Source organism: Typopeltis vanoorti, chromosome 21 (assembly GCF_054136105.1).
Source record: "Typopeltis vanoorti isolate ZY-2024b chromosome 21, IOZ_Tvanoo_1.0, whole genome shotgun sequence".
Lineage (NCBI taxonomy): Eukaryota > Metazoa > Arthropoda > Arachnida > Uropygi > Thelyphonidae > Typopeltis > Typopeltis vanoorti.
This window is the reverse complement of record NC_143569.1, coordinates 40,926,079-40,945,957: the sequence shown is the minus strand read 5'-3', so window position 1 is coordinate 40,945,957 and position 19,879 is coordinate 40,926,079. Positions and strand designations below refer to the sequence as shown.

The 19,879-nt window shown below is 34.5% G+C and overlaps 1 protein-coding gene across 1 annotated transcript in view; it reads left to right on the top strand.

Annotated features, from left to right (window-relative positions):
* The first annotated feature begins 4,346 nt into the window (after positions 1–4,346).
* LOC150094763 (uncharacterized) overlaps positions 4,347–19,879 on the top strand; it is a 42,735-nt gene continuing 27,202 nt past the window's right edge. The window contains exon 1 of the mRNA XM_090410924.1: positions 4,347–4,473. The gene's annotated coding sequence lies outside the window, so the exon portion shown is untranslated. The remainder of the gene's footprint in view (positions 4,474–19,879) is intronic.

Genomic DNA, 19,879 nt, shown 5'->3' with positions numbered 1-19,879 from the left:
GTGATCTAATAGAAGAAAATGATAATAAAAGTAGAGAATTTAAGCTAGTAATTATAATTGTGATCGATTCGTTGTCTCATATGAAGACTATGTAAATTTCAAATGATATTAAAAAAGAAATAACGTTTGAGTATTTCATTCAGCAAAAACTCATGATTCAGTCAGTTACTTTAATTACTTTCTTGTATAAGCGAAGGTAAAAGAATTATACTAATGATGATTCATTTGAAACAAACATCTGTGGTTTTCTGTTAATATTTTAAGGAAATTCGTCTTAGAGATTCTTATTAAAATGTGTCGAGCTTATATTGGACCATTTTAATGACTAAAATCAGACTCCAAGTGATAACAACTTAACTTATAGCGTTGTACTATAGCTCTAAAACAAAATTTGTGAATTTTCGAATCAATTACGGAAATTTACAGAGTGAAACATTTATTCAAGAATAATAAGACAACAAGAATAACGAATTCCACATTTGCTAGAAGTTTTAGGATTATTTCAGTGGCGGCCCGTACATTAGCACTGCGATACTGCAGCATCCCCCAAGGGAAAAAAATGAAAATTTTAAATTTTGTTTGTGTTTATAAATAATAACAATGCTTATAACATTATATAAATGCAGTGCAACATGTTAAAGGTTACAGCTTATGTTTCGACATTGATTGAATAGTTAATAATTGGAATTGTTCGATTAACGCTTTAGATTAGGAAACAAGTATACTGTGATCTAATGCAGTGTTGATTTTTATCACGTTCGACCAATCGTAGCCAGTCTCGCCGATATTCCTTTCCGCTTGTGATTGCACGTTACAAGTCATTCCGACACCACTCAAACGAGCAGTGTATCGTATGCTTGCGCGCGTTATTTCTGTGAGATACGAAACTTTTATTATTGGTGTTTGTTCGTGGTGAGGGTGAAATATTTTTAATAAAGCAATTTTTTAATATGTAAATTTATTTATTAATAAATTGGTTACTGATTAGGAAAAAATAATTTTTTTAATTTTAATTTTTTTTATTTTGTATATGCAGCACTCTCGCCACTGGATTATTTACATTTGTCGATGAAGCAAAGAGAATGATGCAGTAATGGCTGTGAGAGTAGAAGATTAGTTGGGTTGGGTTGTTTGGGATTAGGCCGAATCAAGTAACGCTGCGAAACGAGTGTAGTACATATGTTAACTGGGCGCCCTTCTTTGGCTGGTTTGTCTGATTATCAGAAAGAAAAACCCGAGTTTCAGGACGGAAATCTTTGATACCTCTGTTTGGAACTGAATAAATTCACTTTCAGTCTAAAAGACATTAATTCTCTTTCGTCCTACAAGAGATGGAATCTACTTTCAAACCAAAGAACATTTTCGTTACGCACTCACCTAAACTACGAAGGCTCAGAGAAGAAGCAAAGTAAAATCCTCTTTTATATACATAATGGTATATAGTAATGAAACTATTATGGTTTTCATTGTTGTTTAACAGAAGGCGAGTCTAATGTACTTTTACTCTCATCATTTACTAATCTACTAAATTATGGTACTGTTAGTACAGTTTGGACAACAGTAGAGTCCCAAACTTATATAACAAATCAGGCTCTGGCGAACATTGCTGCAGAAAACGTATATCTTCACTAGTTGGAGGAAACGCCAGTTTAGACTCCTAGGTGGTTGATGTCTTTCATCGTCCGCTGAAACACCACCACCATCTTGCTTATTAGAAATCTGAAGTGGCTACAGCCATGTTTGGTCGCTAGAGCAAAGATTCCAGTTTCTATCCTCCCCACGCTTCTCACATGCAGTGAGAGAGTGAAGATTTCAATAACATACCAATCTCACTGTGAGACACCCAGTCCCTCCCCATTCAAGGGTACAGCAGCAAAACAGTTCTGCAGGCTGGCCACTGGTTAGTACATGGGGCCGAACAGTTTAACAAATCTGGAGGCTTCCCGGTCAGCTAGCGAAAAATCGTTCAGCCACGTATTTTGCCAGTTCGTGACTGGAGGGAGACCAGATATTGTGGCTACAGGAGGAACTGTCGAGGCCACGTATGGACAGGTGATTGAGTTCCCTTTGTGTGGGGGTATGTTTGCGAGTCTATCACTCTCACTTCATGTCCCATTTTCTCTTTATCTCTTCCTAATCAAATATAATTGACCACAAACTAAAGAAATGCGATTTAACTGCAAATCACAAGAATTCTCCCACAAAAGATAGTTAAAAAATCACACCAAACAAAAAAATCCAACCATAACAAACATCAGAAATCCAACCAAAAGAATCATAAAAAAAACAACAGAAATCCAATGAAACAATCCATCAACATTAATTCTTACCAAAAAATAAAAAGTTTCCATATTCACTTCAACAATATCCGTGGCCTTAACAGCAATATAAACGACGTGCACCACCACCACTACCTTGTGTTGGTGGTGCACATCGTTTCCATATTTGACCACTATCCACGCAAACTACCCATTACAGCTATTTCCTTCACAAGCGCTGTGCATGTGCATTCACCAGAACTCATACACCATGCCAGAAACTGCAAGCCTTTGAATCCCCACTGTTTGATCAACTTTGGCTCACAATTTCTCTATCAGACCAACCTGCTCTTTTCATATGCTCTCTCTATTGCTCTCCAAACTCCGTCAATTACTTGGACTTCTTCAAATATTTCTCTCTAAATCTCGGGTTTCTGCAGCGTTTCGGAATATTTCGGGTTTCTGCAGATTTCCGAAATACCCCGATAGTGAAGTAATCCTTCTTGGGGACTTCATTGTCCACAACTCACATTAGCTCCTCTTCTCAAGTTTCACCAATCAAGCAGGAAGAGCTTCTGAGGTGTTTCCATCAGCAATGATCTATCTCAGATCATTAATCTTCCGACCAGAATACCTGACAATCCCCCTTTAAACTGCAAACACACTTGACATATTATTAGCAAGCCCCCCTTCCAAGTATACTGGGATTGTCGGTTCTCCTCTTGGTAACTCAGACCCAGGGCCGGCGGAATCGGGCATGCGATATATGCGGGCGCTGCTTTAAAGGGACCGCCGGGGCACGGGTCGTAAGTTCGTTTTTAAGAAACAAAATTTTTATCATAAAAACAAAAAATTCTTAGAATGATCAATATTAACATAAATAAGGCCAGATACACTGAATAAAAATTTTTTAAAAATTGTATATTGCCGGCTGTTTACAATTTTGCAGCGAGAGCAGGCTAAATGCTTGCCTCCAGAATCTAAAGTGAAACGGTGAACGGTTTTTATGCGTAGAAATGAATTTTCGTACAAAGCATTTGTTGCTACGTAACCAGTCATATGGTACTGTAAAACCTCGATTGTAGCTTAAATATTCCAAAGCACATTACATTCAATTGTTTACTTAGGTTACGTTCCATGTGAATATTGTAAAAATAAACTCTGTTTTTATCTGTATAGTTTGTTTTAGATGTTATTGTAAATAACACTCTGGAAGTTAACTGTATATACTGCTTTAATAAGAATATGTTAGAGTGTTAAAAACAAAGGCATTGTTTATATCGCCGAAGCTGCATGTAATAGATGTACATGGCGGCATTAGAAAGATTGTTATTAAAATTTGTTTGTATGAGAAAGGCTTGCAGGCTCTAAGTATAAACATCTGCTAAGCCAGTCAGAAAGGTTGAAACAACTTTCCGATGACCGGCAAATTATAATTAAAAGAAAGTGGATGAGAACAAACGGCGTGCCAAACTTGAAACGTAAGATGAAAGAATCATACTGATTCTTTAGGGGTTGCCAAACTTTATGCAAGGTCTCAGAGGAGGTGTAATAAAAAGGGACTGAAGCAAACAGAAGGGGCTGCACGGATCCAGAGATTGCTGCAGAAGTAGAGGGGGCTCGGTTCCAAAGACGTCCACAGAGAGACAGGAGAGGCTGCCTGGTTCCAGACGCTGTCAAAGAGGAGGCAGCTCGGTTCCAGACATTGCTAAAGCTGTCCGGTCCTAGACGTTTCCGAAGTGAGACAGAGCTGCTCAGTTCCAGACATCGTCATAGAGCATTCCAGATCCAGACATTGGTTGAGAGATGAGTTTTCTGCTTCCAGAAAGGAGCTTCTCGGTTCGAGACGTCGCTAGAGAGAAAGGACTTCTAGGCCACAGACAGGGCTTTCAAATTGCCGTTCATTTTTCTTGGAGGCGGCATTTTCAGTTTCTTAGAGGCAGCAATTCAAGCTACTTGAGACGGCAGTCGTCTAGGCATATTCGGCGAGCCCAACTAAAGGAGAAAAGGCGAGGCAAATTTCCCGAAGTACCTTCGCTTGTAAGTTTTTCTTTTGGCCGTGGGAGGATAACATTTTTCCGGAACTGTACAAGTCCCGCTACATTCGCAATTGATATAGCCGAAGCCAAAATTCCAGATGAAGATCTGAGATGAAAGAATTGCCACAGAACTTTTAGTGAAAGACTTTTGACTAATTGTGAGATACAGAGCCTTTGTAAGTTCAAAATTTTTATATAATTCCTCTTATAGTTATAATACAAAAAAGTATTATAAAGACTTTTAAGATATATGTTTAATGTTTAATAAGGTTAAGAAGTGTCCTTAAGAGAATCAATTGGCATGTTAGAAGTTGATATCAAATTTGTAAAGATAACTTAACAGAGAGATTTAGGTAACCTCTTTGCGAGTAAGCTTGGAGTTTAATAAGTAAAATTTGTAAACTGAGAGTAGATAACGTTTTGTGTTAAAGAAAGTATTTTAAAGTTGAAGAAAAAAGGTTCTAAATTTTGCTAAAGAGTTTTTATAGAAGGATAAAGAAAGCAATCTCCCTAATGTTTAAATTCGTGTACATTTCATAGTAATGTAAATAAATTTAATTTGACTTTCTTGTAAACATAGCACGTAATATTATAAAACGAGAGATTCTGAGAGAGAGATAGTGCGCACAGCTACATTAGAATAACGTAGAATAAAGTATAAAGTAAAGAAAAAAGACATCACAAGTAATTAATAGAAATTACAAGTCTACAAAGTTAAAATAATAATAATAATAATAATAATAATAATAAAATTTTACAATGTCGCAGTAATGACAGGATAGCAACAGTAGATTTATAACAGTACGCATCTCAATAGGCTACTGACAGTAGCGCAGTACGGATTATTGTTTTGTCTCTGTGTCGTGTTGTGTAATAATTTCTTGTGGGTATAAAATAGAAATGGAATCAATAATTAAAAAAGTTATCTGGTGCACAAAATCGTAAGCGTCATGCTGCGAAAGAAGCAGATATTAAGAAACAAACTGGGGCTCTTAATAAATTTGTTAAAATATTAAAATATTCTGATGCAGATTGTAACCAACTCGATACATCAGAAATCAGAGTTGACGAACCGTGCACATCATCCAGTTTGAATAAAAGTACTATTACAACTGTTGAACAAGATAACAAGACGCAGGATTAAAGTGAAAAACAGTTAGGAGAAGATTTAGTTGTAGTTGACCACGAATTCAGTTGTAGTTGACCATGAAAATTGGAATTTCGTGTGGTAGCCACGAAACTAACACATTGTTAGTCTCTGTAAATTTAGAAGATCCAGGTTGAATGGGGAAATATTGATGAAAAATTACGAGTTGTTTTAATTGAAATGGGGCCTGTTCAAAAGAAAAATATAATATATCCCAGAGATATATATGATCGTAAATTTGGCGCCACGTATTATAATAGAAAAATGGAAAACGGGGAGTTCGTGCCAAGAACATGGCTCATTTATTCCGAAACTTTAAATTATGTTTTTTGCTTTTGTTGCAAACTTTTCGCACCTACTGAATCAAGTAATCTTGTAGAAGGTTATAACGATTGGAGAAATGTAAGTACAACTTTGCATAGACATGAGACTAGTTTAGCTCCCATGAAAAATTTTTTAAAATGGAAGGAACTTGAAAAAATTTAAAAAACAAAACTACTATTGATTGCAAGACTCAAAGCATGTATGAAATGGAAAAGAAACATTGGACGATTGTTTTAGAACGCTTGATTGAAATTATAAAATTCCTTGGTAGCCAAAATTTAGCTTTTCGCAGATCATCTAATAAATTATATGAAAGGAATAACGCTAATTTTTTTAAAATTAGTCGAACTATTTGCAAAGTTTGATTCCGTTATGGAAAATCATGTTGAAAGGGCCCTACAATGAAACAATAGAGTACACTATTTGAGTAAAGACAGTCAAAATGAAATATTGAAACTTTAAGTAACGCAATCAGGGATACAATTTTATTATCAATTCGAAAATCTAAATATTATTCCATAATTTTAGACTGCACACCTGATGCAAGTAAAACAGAAGAAATGACCATTATTATTCGCTTTGTTTCTTGTGACAGAGGAATTGTCAAGATCAGCGAAAACCTTTTAGGTTTCGCAGATATATCAGATTCCACAGGACGTGGTTTATGTGCAACAATAGTGGAACAACTGGAAAAATAGAATATTTCCATTGAAGACATGCGAGGTCAAGGATATGACAATGGGGCAAATATGAAATGGAAAAAACTTTTGAACAAAAATACTCGAGCTTTTTACGTGCCATGTGCTGCTCATACTCTAAAGTTAATCATTAACGATGCAGCTAAAGTGAATGCAGATACAATTAGTTTCTTTGCAATTATTCAAGAAATATATAATTTCTTTTCATTCTCTTACAAATGTTGGGCAATCCTTTTAAAGTTCGTAAAAAAATTTAACATTGAAACAGCCATCAGGAAGGCACATAATGCCATTAGGAAAAAAAAAACAGGATGTCCTCTTAAACGATTCAACGATGACTTCTAAGGCCAGAACAGGCCATACTAGGCATAAATCCTTGATACGTATGATGATGATGATGATCAGAAAGGCGATGGGAAAGTAAAATTAACGCAATCCGCCCTCTACAATATCAGTTAGGAGAAATTTACGACACTTTTTGAAATTTTAAATAATGAAAATTTTAATAAAGAAACTCAGCATGAAGCACAAACATTATGTGCTCAAAATGAAGGACTACAAATTTATTTGTTCTCTTATAATTTGACATGATTTACTTAACAGAATAAAGCCTGTGAGTAAAATGCTTCAAGACAAAAATATGATCATTACACTTGCTTTAGAATATATCGAAAACTTAAAAATATTCTTACACGAGTGTTGATCAGATACAAATTTTAAAGAAGTTCTAAAAATGGCAAAAGAACTGAGTGAAGAGGTAGATGGAGAACAAGAATTTAAAACTGGTACGGAAGTTCGACGACGAAAGAAGACACGACAATTTAACTACGAGCATCATGACGAAACGCCACAATCGCCAGAAGATAAATTTAGAGTGAATATGTTTTATACACTTCTAGACATTGCAATGTGTTCGTTAATACAACGTTTTGAACAACTAAAAACATAATATGATAATTTTAATTTATTGTATAGATTACTACAAATTAATAACGAAGATTTACGAAAAAATTGTGATGATTTAGAGATTCTCTTGAAGGATGGCGACAATAAAGACGTAAATGCAGTAGAACTATATGACGAGTTATGTGCTTTCCGGGATATTTTTCGAAAGGATAATTTAAATATTCAAAATCCTTTCGATATTCTTAATTTTATTGTGTCCAATAATTTATCTTTCTCTAACTTTTCAATTGCTTTAAGAATACTATTAACCTTACCTGTTAGTGTAGCGAGCGGTGAACGTTCCTTTTCCAAGTTGAAATTGATTAAAACCTACTTAAGAACAAGTATGTCACAAAAAAGGCTTGTTAGTTTGGCGTTAATAGCTATTGAAAATGTATGTGCGGAATTAGACATTAAGACCATTATTTCTAATTTGGTGAATATGAAATCAAGAACCCTAAAATTTTAATAAAAAATTTTCAAGTATATTTATGTAATTTAATTTATTTTCTGTTATTCTGTAAAGATTTTATTTTTTGAATACTTATATTAATATTAATAAAATATTCTAATTATTATTTCTGAATTCTTTTCTTATTTTCTCATCTATTTTGAGTTTCTTTTATTTTCCTAAAAGATAGTTCCACTTATCAAAATTATTAAAATATTTTTACAACTTACTAAGAATTTAGTAAAATGCAAGAATTTTTTAAACTTTAGTTCAAATAAATTTTAATTTTAATTGAAATTCATTTTAATTTTGTTAGCGATTCGGGTCGGTGAGAAGGCTCTAATCCCTGTATCATTATATTCAACGATTAAAGTGAAGTAGCTTTATCAAAATTTGCTTTAACTTTTGAGAATTTTTTGAATATTCGGGTTTTTAATGATTATCCTGCTTAGTCAACACCCCCGGTTCGTTACATTTAGCGAACCAACGTGTGGCTGTTCTGTCAAAATTTATTTAAGAAATTTCAAATAATTTAAATTTTTATTATCGTAAAAGAACCACACACGCCTGGATCGTTACAGGGGCGCTTAGATCGACATTGCGTGCGGGCGACAAAGACCCTAGCGCCGACTCTGCCAAGACGAATGCCCTAGTGTCGGGTCTAAGACTCATCCTACACATTACATTTTTTCTTAGGCATATTCCAAGCTTTTCTTCATATAAACATAATCAGTTTGAATTAACCGGAACAACAAACGTTATTTCTAACTACACCCCTGAAAGAAATTCTAATCGTGACTTTAGCAACTGCCTGCCTTACTAGCTGCTTATCTTCAAGACGCTCAATTTGACCGCCTCCTCATTGAACGAATACCGTTGGCTCCGCCTACCAGGCTCTGGACACTTGAAAGTGTCCAGAGCCTGGATTATAGCTCCTCCCTTACTTGCTATCTCTTAAAAGGCTCATCCCTCCTTAGCTGAAACAGGAAATCTTTCCCTCCGTCCGCGCACGTGGAACTACTTGATTTGCTATCTGCTCTCCTATTACTGTGTCTCTCCAGCTGGAAATGTATTTTTATGTATGTTAGTGTTTATCAGGCTACCTGTACTTTATAATATTGTGCCACTGTATAATGTGTAGTAATGCTAGATCATATTTCAGTACATTATAATTTTCAAATGTATTCAACACAATTAACTAGAACTTAAATCTTGTAATAATAAATCTTCTAAAATAAGCGATAAAATCCATAAACTTTTTGCCAAACATTACATATTTATTTATACTTTGATCTTTGTAACCGTACATGGTTTTAGAACTTTCTTGACAGCAATACGCGAGAGCAAAAGTTATTCAATGTTTTTTTTTTTTTTTCGCTTGTGATATCGCCTATGATACTGTTTCTATCAATGCCATTTCAAAGCTATGAAGTGGCATTAATTCTAAGTATTTTGAATTTTTACTAATTGAATGCGAATTTTTTATGATATTGCAAAGATATTTATGTAAAATTTTTGAGTAATAATTTGGAAAAATTAAAATATTAAAAAAATTAAAAAAATCCTATGAGTACAGCGAGTAATTCAGTATCCCCATTCCTCCCGAGATATTTTCCACTTTAGAACTGAAGTCGTTGTAAATGGTCAGCGATAGTCACACTGATCTCCCCAAATGTCGGCATGATACCATTGTAACTATCGCTGAACGTGTTTTCGGTTTGTAGCCCATTTCTGAAACCTCTTGCTAATGTAAAGGACATTTACATGTGGTACATATAAGTTCTCTCCAACACGAACTCCTGTAGGGAAAAAAAAAAAAAAAAAAAAAAACTACATATGTCAAGCGCTTCGTAGTTCTTGAAAACTCAAAAGCTTGTGGAGAGATTTTTTTTTTCTTTTTTGAACGGGAAAATGAAAAAGGAGGCTCACAAAAATCAATTTTAAAGTTATGAATTAAATTATGGAACCCAAATTTGGAAGTTACTTCTCTGTTTAATCTTAGTGGTATTTATGGTTTATGATATTGATTCCTCCGAATCAGTCTATCACTTGATAGCACTTCAGTATTGTCTTCTAGAGCACTTCTGATTGAATAGATTCACGTAGATCTTGGTCTTCCTTTCGGCCGTTTTTTTCTCGCTATTTTGGCATCAAACACTTCTTTCGCTCGTCTTTCTTTTCCATTCTGTTTAAGTGACTATATCACCTTAGATTCGCTCTACTCACATTCTTGAATGCTAAATTTATTTTTAATATTATCATTTTTAATATGATTCTGCCATTGGTGCTATCTTTCACTCCCATAATTTTTCGCAGAAATGTTATGTAAATATTGCATGTAGTCTTTGATCAACTGTGTTTTTTCTAATCCAACTTTCAGATCAATATGTTAAAAGTAAGTTGAGAAAAGATGTCTAGTATAATGCTAGTTTAGTTCTTTGGTTAATTTCTCTCTTATTCCACATAAATATATTCAACTAGCTCATCACCATACCATTTTTACTTATTTTGTTGTCTATTTCCAGATTGAATTTGATATTTTCAATAAAAATTTTGCCTAAATAGTCAAAATATTTTGGCTGTTCTATAGATTCTCCATTGAGAATGCAGTTGAAATTTACCACTATCGATTTCCATAGTTTTGCGCTTCTTTATTGCTAATTGTATACAAAATTTGTTACAGCTGTTCTTCATTTTGGTTAAGGAATCCTGCAGACTTGCAACGCATTCTTTTAGGAGTATAGCATCATCTGCATAAAGAAAAGAGCTAAGGTTGATATCACCGATTCTGATATCAGATTTAACACCACCCTTTTCATGATGTCACTTTCTATATATAGAATGCATTCGATTTCATCTCATTTAACACCAGATTATCTCCCTGTACATCCTTTAATTCTAACTGCTGACCTACACTTAAATCCAGACTATGTACCCCTTAGTATAATGTTCCATTCACCTCATATACGGGTAAACTAAGCGTTCTATCACCTTCGTACAACTCTTGTAATATTCCCATGATTTCTCAACTGTTTGTCTCGACTATTACTATAACTACTACTATTAATGAAATAAATAAATGATAATTGTTTATATGTAATAGAGAAGTTGTAATATTGAGATGTATAAAGAAAAATGTGTTAAGATAGATGTGTAAAACAAAAAAAAAACTATAAATTGGGGCTTGTTATTCCCATACGATATTTTCTAGAATATCGTTCCCAGTTTATTTTTTATTTTTTGGGGGGGGGGCTTAATGCTGCTTCGTCATAAGTATCTGTGAACTGCGTACCACGTGAATTGAAATTAGTCTGCAGGATTTTGTGCGCATTATTTACTCGCCATGCTTAAATTTTACTTTAGTGGAAAAAGAAGATAACTGAAGCAGAAAAGACTGGAATTCGTGCCACAGGAAGGTTGCACTGAAAACTACACACATTGGACTCTCTCTCTCTCTCTCTCTGTGTGTGTGTGTGTGGTATGGATGGTTTCATTCCAATGCTAATTAACGATACAGTATGGCGCAAAAAATAGTACTGAACTTCGAGACCACACCCCCACCCCCCTTCAGTATACTAGGTATGAGATATGCCGTCTACGCCATTACATTTAGTAATGGTGTTGACGTTGGAAAAAAAAGACGTTTATTGTAAGGATTACGTGTAGATGAGTGAAGCGAGTTAATCCCACCTACTTCGAAGCTTGGGTTAGCTTTTATGAAAAGAGTGGGATTTAGCCTTCACTATTTATGCTGTTGTTACTGTTTATGCATGGAATGCTGGTGATTTGTGATGTGTATATTAGTGTTAATGGTATATTAACTTTGTTGGTATATTTTCCAGAGTTCGTGTTTTGATGTTCTGTTCTTTAGTTATCTATGTAACAAAACCACCACCACCAACAATAATAATAATAATAATAATAATTATTATTATTATTATTATTATTATTATATGATACCTCTAAGGGCTCTTCGTCAGAGGGCACTCGCACCCCATAAGTTACAGTCAACACATCTAATTTTCCACCTATGACTACGTCGCTATCTAACATCTACAAACTACGCCATCTACTAATAGCACTTTTGTCTGTTTTGAATCCATAGGCTTAATAAAATAAATAATGTCACATATCAGATAAAGAAATGCTAACAGGCGTATGATCATTTACTTATGTACATGGAAAAGACATGAATTGTTTTTTTTTTTATTGATCTCTCAAATATTTACATATATACAATTATCATCTTGAGTAACATTCAGTATATTATTTTACAAGGTTCAGCACGAAGTGCTGCATATAATGAAATTTCCATAATAATAACATAGTTTTTTTGCTATCTTCTAAATTAACAATAATTACAATTATATAGTTCGGATAATAATAATAATTTTTTTCTTTTAATAATAATAGTTTATTATCTCTCAAATAATTACATGAATATACTAAAATTTAGGCAACAATGCAACTTTTTCTTGCAAAATGGTTAGTAAAAATTATAATTACTCGTAATATCATTATCATTTGCAGAATTTCTCATTGACACAAGAGTATAAAACGTGTATTATTACCATTAATAATAATCACAGTAATGCTTTACAACTTAATAACTCACAAGTTAAACAATATTACTTATGTTGCAGTTTACATAATAATATTTTTTTTAAATGTAAATATGTAAATTAAATATATAATTTTAAATTTAAATATATAACTGAAGTATTACTATCACATTTTCTGTTTACTACTAGTATTCATTACAGAATGTTAAGTAAATAATGTTAGATAAATACTACTACTGGGATGTAACTCAACTGCACCCTCGAAGCTTTGTAATTAGCTTATCTGAGGGTGATACTGGTTATATATATATATATATATATTTGTTACTGATTTAGTTACTGTGTTGGAAGTAGGCAGATGTTTGATGTTTGGGAGGTCAAATGAATGATCTGAAGGTCTGATCAAAATGAAATTGCCCATATATATCCTGTGCTATTGCATCTGTCTTGATGGTCCACATTCTTTTTTATTGTGGGCTTCTTTTTGAACTATTTAGGAGGCTTTTTTTTTTTTTTTTTTTCACAGTGGCAGCCTTTCTATGTCTTCTGTGCTTTTAATTTGTATCAGCTTTGAAGTTTGTGACTTCCTTATGAATATCTTGGCATCTCTGGTCCACAAAAATTGGTAATTTTTTTCCGTTTTTGCTTTTCTTGCTTGGTACAACATATTCTGGTTGAATGGTGTTAAATATTCGGATAGGAAGATTGGTGTATCGTCTTGCTGTGCGTTCAAGTCCTTGGCAACTGGTTTTTTCTGCCTGCTGGCTTTTATGAGATTGTCTCTTGTGGACTTGCTCTTAAGACGAATTATGACTGGGGCAGGTCGTGGCAAGCCTTGGTTATTGCTCTTCCTAGGAATCCGATTTATGGTCTGAATGTCGTTAAGCTGTAGGAGGATATCAATTACATGGCCTAATTTTAAAACCACGTCTCTGAGGTTTTCTGTAGGTGCAGTTTCAGGAAGACCGTTTATGACAAGATCTTCTTTATGTTGTTGCTGATTTAAACGTTCGTATTGTAGTTTTAGAGAATGAAGTTCTTGACGGAGTTCGGATGTCTCTTTCATCAAATTGTGTTGCCTGTCATTTAGTGCGTTAATGCTCATTTTAATGTATTTTACCGTTTGCAACACTTCTATAACTGCTAAATTATTATGTTTTACCAAATCTTCGTATTCGCTAGATTTTTTTGTTATTTTTTCGTTCTGTTTATTAAAGAGTTCTTGCATAAGATCTACTAAGCTGGCTTTTATGGTCTCTAGACCGTTTCCTATTAGGATATTTAAATAGTTGAAATTATAGGACTCACCTGCATTTTTTGTCTGTTCAGTTCGTCGTCTGATTTTGCCTCCGGTATAATCGGATCCGTCGTAGGTGGCTGCTTTAGGTGCGTTTCTTTGTTCTTCCTACAGAGTATGCACTTCCATTCCTCGCGTGTTACATCGGATTTATATTTATGTTGCCCGGTTGTTTCTGAAAAGCCGGTACATTTTAAGTGTAGAATCCTACTGCATTTCGTACAAGTTATATTATTTCCGTTGGACGATAAATCCTCCAGGCATTTGATACACTTCATGACTCACCTTTCTTCCCTTAGGCAGTATGGCATGATTATAAAGATGGCGACGTCCTTTGTTCTTCGCTCGTTGTTGACCGGTCCTCTGTGTTCCCTTTTCAACACTTCAAAATTTGGTTTCTTCTTAGCCGATCTCGTTGAATTTTATATCACTGTCTTCGGCGTGATAAGTAAGGTTACTTGGGAGCACTTTCAACTTAAAACAGGAGTTGGAACCACTTTAAAACTGTAAAAAACTAGAGCAGCGATATCACCATGCACCCGTCCGTATGCCTACACAGCGCCCTCTAATTAATAGTAATAATAATAATATTATTATTAAAATCGAGTCAAGTCATTTATTGAGTTTCGTATAATATCATTCAGGTCATGCATTAAAATTCAAAAGAGTTTACTGTATTTTTTGTTTCTCGCCATCGTTCTAATACACTAAACCAGGGGTCGCCAACCGGCGGCCCAAACGTGCATTTTTGACGGCCCATAATAGGTTGACCATACTTACACGGCATGTGGCCCGTATGTTGAATTATTTAAATAATATGAATAATAAATTAAAAATAATTTTATACTTATACTTCGTGATATTGCCTTGCAACTTGGCGCGAGTTAACTGTGTGAATCATCATGAGGCGACTTCATCCGACGACAACTGAGATTTTGCCGCACTTTTGCAGTGCCATTCCTGGTCCATCTTTTAATATAATTCAATAACATCAACTATTATTTTCAGAGGATATATATTTCTTAAAAGTAATTTAAAAACTGAGTTCAAGAAAACGTAAAATTGTAGATGAAGGAAGAAGGGGTTTAATGATGAATGGAATAGCGAGTACTTCTTTTTTGAAAATGGGAGTATTCTATTTCTATCAATGAAAGACGTTATGGACATCGTGATACAAATGTCAATTAGATCCGACGCAACGGTCTGAAACACCGCCAATTTCAAGAATTCTTGATAGAAATAGAATCGGAGTGTAAAGACGTTAAGTGCTGTGCTAAAATAAATTTTTAATTTACATGAAGAAATAGATATTTTCATGAGGGAACATGAAAATACTGCTCACAACTATCGGATAAAAAAATGGATTATGTCTCTTGCATTTACAGTTGATATTACAACGTACCTTAATGAATTCAATGTGAACCTGTTGGGCCAAGGTAAATTACTATCTAAACTGTTTTCTGACATAAAAGCTTTTGAAGGGCAAACTACGTCTGTTGAAGAAACATATGATGGAAGAAAATCTACATGATTATATATTTTGCAAATCTGCAACATATATAATTGGATGGCAAACACAAAAGGAAACTTTTGTTGGTATTATTGAAGATTTACAAACGGAATTTTCAACAAGATTTGTGGATTTTCATAAAAATAGCATCGAAATGCGATTATTTTTAAACCCTTTTAATGTCGACATTGATGACGTATCAAACCAACTACAGATGGAAGTTTTGGAATTACAGCACAATAAAACATTGAAGAACGTATTTTCGTTAGAAAATGTTGAAAAATTTTATCGATGCTTAGCAAACAAATTTGAAGGATTAATCAGTTTCGCAAAGAAGATGATGGCCCCATTTGGAAGCACACACATTTGCGAACGAGCATTTTCTACCATGAGTTTTAGAAAAATTAAATTTTCTTCTCGACCTGACTGATGAACTTTGCATGCTTCGATTCGAATTCACATATCAGGTTATAAAGTGAATATAGATAATTTGGCTAAGGGGAAACAATCACAAAAGACACATTAAGCAGGGAGACACACATATTGTGATGCATAAACTATATTACTTTGTTTTTACGTGATAATAAGTTTTCAATAAGTTTCATTTTCATGCTTGTTTCATATCTCGTACTTCAAATATTTCTGTGTTTTTCAAGATTGATATCATAAAAATTCATAACTTAAGTATTTTGTTTCCACTCACTATTTTCTCTAATTAAAAGTTTGCGGCCCGATTATTAAAAATAAAAGTTGAATGTGGCCCACGAGTCTGAAAATGTTGCCGACCCCTGCAGTAAACTATTGAAATATGGGTAGAAAATTTCTAAATACTTTAACAGTGTTTAAAAATGTTGCTGCAGAATTCTCTGAATGTATGAAAAATATATAATCCTTTGTTTAGCTGAGACTTTGATCATGTCAAGAAATCCTAATCTCACTGATGAGGACAAAAACGAAGTAGCCAACTTGCTAAACGTCACTGTTGCAGACATAACCTTCAGAAATCATCTTGAAGATCGTAGCGAGGATGAGGATTATATTTTCATGATGATTATAATAATTATTATTATTATGATTATTATACAGATCCTTATAAAGATGATTATAATGGTTATTATAATAAGCATTATAATACTTATAATAATGATTATATTAATTGTTTATAATATAATATATCAAATATTACATTAATCATTATAAAAATTATAATAATCACGCCCAGATCCCTAGCCTCGTCAGTTTCTTCTTCTTATTATTATTATTATTAAGAGAGAGAGAGAGAGAGAGAGAGAGAGAGAGATCTCCAGTCACTCGTGTGCGTGTAATACTACACGCACCAGCAATCATACTTATTCTTGAATTCATTCACACTGCTTGCACTCACAACACCCAATGGCAATCCATTCAAGTCACGCACTACCCTTTGAGGGAAAAATCTAGCCCTCACTCCTTCTTAGCGGAATTCATTCTCAGCTTCTAAGGATGCCTCTTGTCCTTTCTCCACTTCTTTGCTACATGGCCTCTGAGCTACAGCTTCTTATCTACTAATACTCCCAGATCTCTCGCCTCATCAGTTTCTTTTAGCATAATCCCACCAATATAATACGACATTGGATATTTAATCACGCGTAAGTGAATGACTTTACATTTACTGACATTGAACTCACATCCATTTTCCCATACCTACAATTCCAGCTTATTATTATTATTATTATTATTATTATTATTATTATTATTATTATTATTATTATTATTATTCGTAACACCTCCAAGGAGTTCGAAGACTCATTGCGGGAGTACACCTACTGTATAACTCTCCATCTCCACCACTACACCGAACATGTACTACCAATCATCTATATCAACGCCATCTACTGCCCACAACCACCACCAGCACAGCTAGTATTTTTTGTCTGTAAATTGCGTATTCTGAAGGGCCGATTTGTCCGTATGAGAGATGAAAATCCCGAGTTTCCGGGAGAAAAAAACCTGCTACCTCCATATGAGATTGGCTAACTCACCTTCAATTGAAAAAGTCCATATAAAGATTCCTCCAGTCATGACGAGAATCGAACTTAGGCCTTTTTTAATCGAAAGAAGCAACTTACCGTCGTTCGTCCAACTGCACTACAGAGGATACAAAACAATCTTCAAGTACTGCATATCAGCAGCCTGATAAACCTACCTATCTTTGCATCATCAGCAAATCGCTGTATGTCGCTTGTCAAAGCCTTCCAAATATCATTAATGTACAGATTGAATAAGAGTGGACCAACCACTGATCTTGGTGGTATACCACAGGTTACCTTAAATTCTACAGACACTCTTCCCCCGTAGACCACTTTTTATGTCTGTCAGTCAGCCATCCTCTTATCCACGCTATTATTCTATAACCCAAACCCATATTCTCCAATTTATGCAACTTTCTTTCATTCTGAATTCTGTCAAAACAATTATAGCAAAATCCAAAAGTATCATGGTGTATCCATTCCCCTTGTCTAGTTCAATGGTAACATTGTTATAGAATGTGAGCAAGTTGCTAAAACATGACCTTCCCTTAGTAACCCCATGTTGTTCATTGCACAGTAGAGATTCGCTCTCAACCCATTTCTGAATGCGATCCCTAACTAATTTTTCCAAAATCTTCACCTCCATTCCTGAGACTGTTTCGTCGATAGTTGGATACATCGGTCTTTGTACCACCCTTGTGGAATTCGATTACCATACATTCCTTCCATTACGGCGGAACATTCTGAGACTCATATTAAATAGCCCTCATAATAAACAAACAAAAATCACCAATTTTACATGAACACTAAATTGTGTTCTGAATTTTTTTCACCGACCAACCACAATGTATTCTCGAACTGATGTCCATCATCAAGATATAACGACGAATAAGCCTTAGAATGAGATCAAATAACAGAAATTGGTGGCCACCTTTTTTTTTTTTTTGTAAACTTCTCATTCTCCTAAGTCCCAATATGCCGGTATTTAATGGAATAAGTTTTATACCATTGAAATGTAATTCTTATGTTGTGTCATGTATTCCATTAAATGTTGTTGAAATTTCAAAAAGTGGTTTGTTTATTTTTTATTTAATCATACACTGGTGTATAGTGCACTAACAGAAAAAAAATCCGAGGTAGTTCAAATATTAATTCCCAGCTATCTGAAGGCTAATACTTAATTACGAAAATAAATTTTTTTTTTGAATGATTATGTGATTTTCTGAATTTTCCCGTTTGTTAACTAAATAAAAGCACATCCCGAAATGAGCTCCGACTTATTGTCTTTAGGAGAACACGACCTTTAAATAAACAGTAACTCAAAATGATCCAATAAAGCTATATGATCAAATATTTATCTTATCGTTTGTGTAGCTCAGTGGATGTGGCGTTTGTATACCACAGCACTTAACCGCACGAAGGAAGACTTGGTGTTTCGAATCTAGTCGTCGACTAGAGGAAATTTTTCTAAGCTTTTTTCCAACGTTTTCCGAGTTAGTCGATCTCTGGCACGGGATAGAGGGTTTTTTCGTCCCGTAAACTCAAGAAAATCGACCATAGAACCCACACTATTTCAGACATTAAATATATTGTGTTAGGGACCACGAGATGGCGGCACTTGTTGAGCCACCTCTTCACTGCCCGCCGCTTAATTAGTGATAGCCTTGGGCAAGCTACCTCTGATTGGGTACCAGTGGAGATTGAACTGTCTACTCAGTCTCCAAAAGTTAGATATGACTTAAAAACGGCCTCGCCTACTCCCTATACGTGAATAAAAAGGCGTTAGCTGATGATTTTTTTTGATCATTTGTCTATTCATCATTGCCAAGTAGATGGGCATTAACATCATCTATCTACGATGTTTATGGTGTCAGTGATGATTGTGCTCAGGCATTATAACTGATTGATCAGTAAGAATGACGGTATTACGTTACCACTGTGGGTGCTGAAGCAGATAGAATGTACACCACCTTACAATATGTTATGTGTTATATATTATTTCATGGCCTATAACAATCATTTTGATCACTTATATTGAGCTATGATTAGATAGAAGGAATTAACAGTCTTTCGAATATAGATGCGAGAGAAGTCTCAGTTATCCAGTCAGAGCACTGAAGGATGGTTGTGATTTTTTAAAGTGGATCAATGATTTTCATCATCTGATGTGAGACCGGAAGCCTTGAAATAATTCTATATTCGTTATGTCGTACGTAGGATATGAAAAGAAAGGAAGCGTTCACAATTGACACTCAGTTCAAGATACGACTAGGTAGAAGTAAAATATTGATTGACAAAAGTCGATGCATCTTAAGAAATCTACCACCCCCTTATCGTTAGATCCTAGAGAATCTCTATATGGGGATGAGCAAGCAACCACAAATAGTCCTTCAAGTACTTCCACAACATATAGAGAAAGCTGCTGACTATGAATTCGATTTACACGGTAAAGCAATTAAAAATGTTGTCAAACTCCTCCAGATACACATTGATAATTATTGTGGCCCAATACATACTAATCCTTGACCATTGAGTTGTAGAAATAAGATATTCCTGTAAAGAAAAGAGCCATGCAGTCATATAGAACATGTTTCGTGTCAGTCTGTTAAGCCGACAGCGAAGTTTTGAGCTGGCAAAGT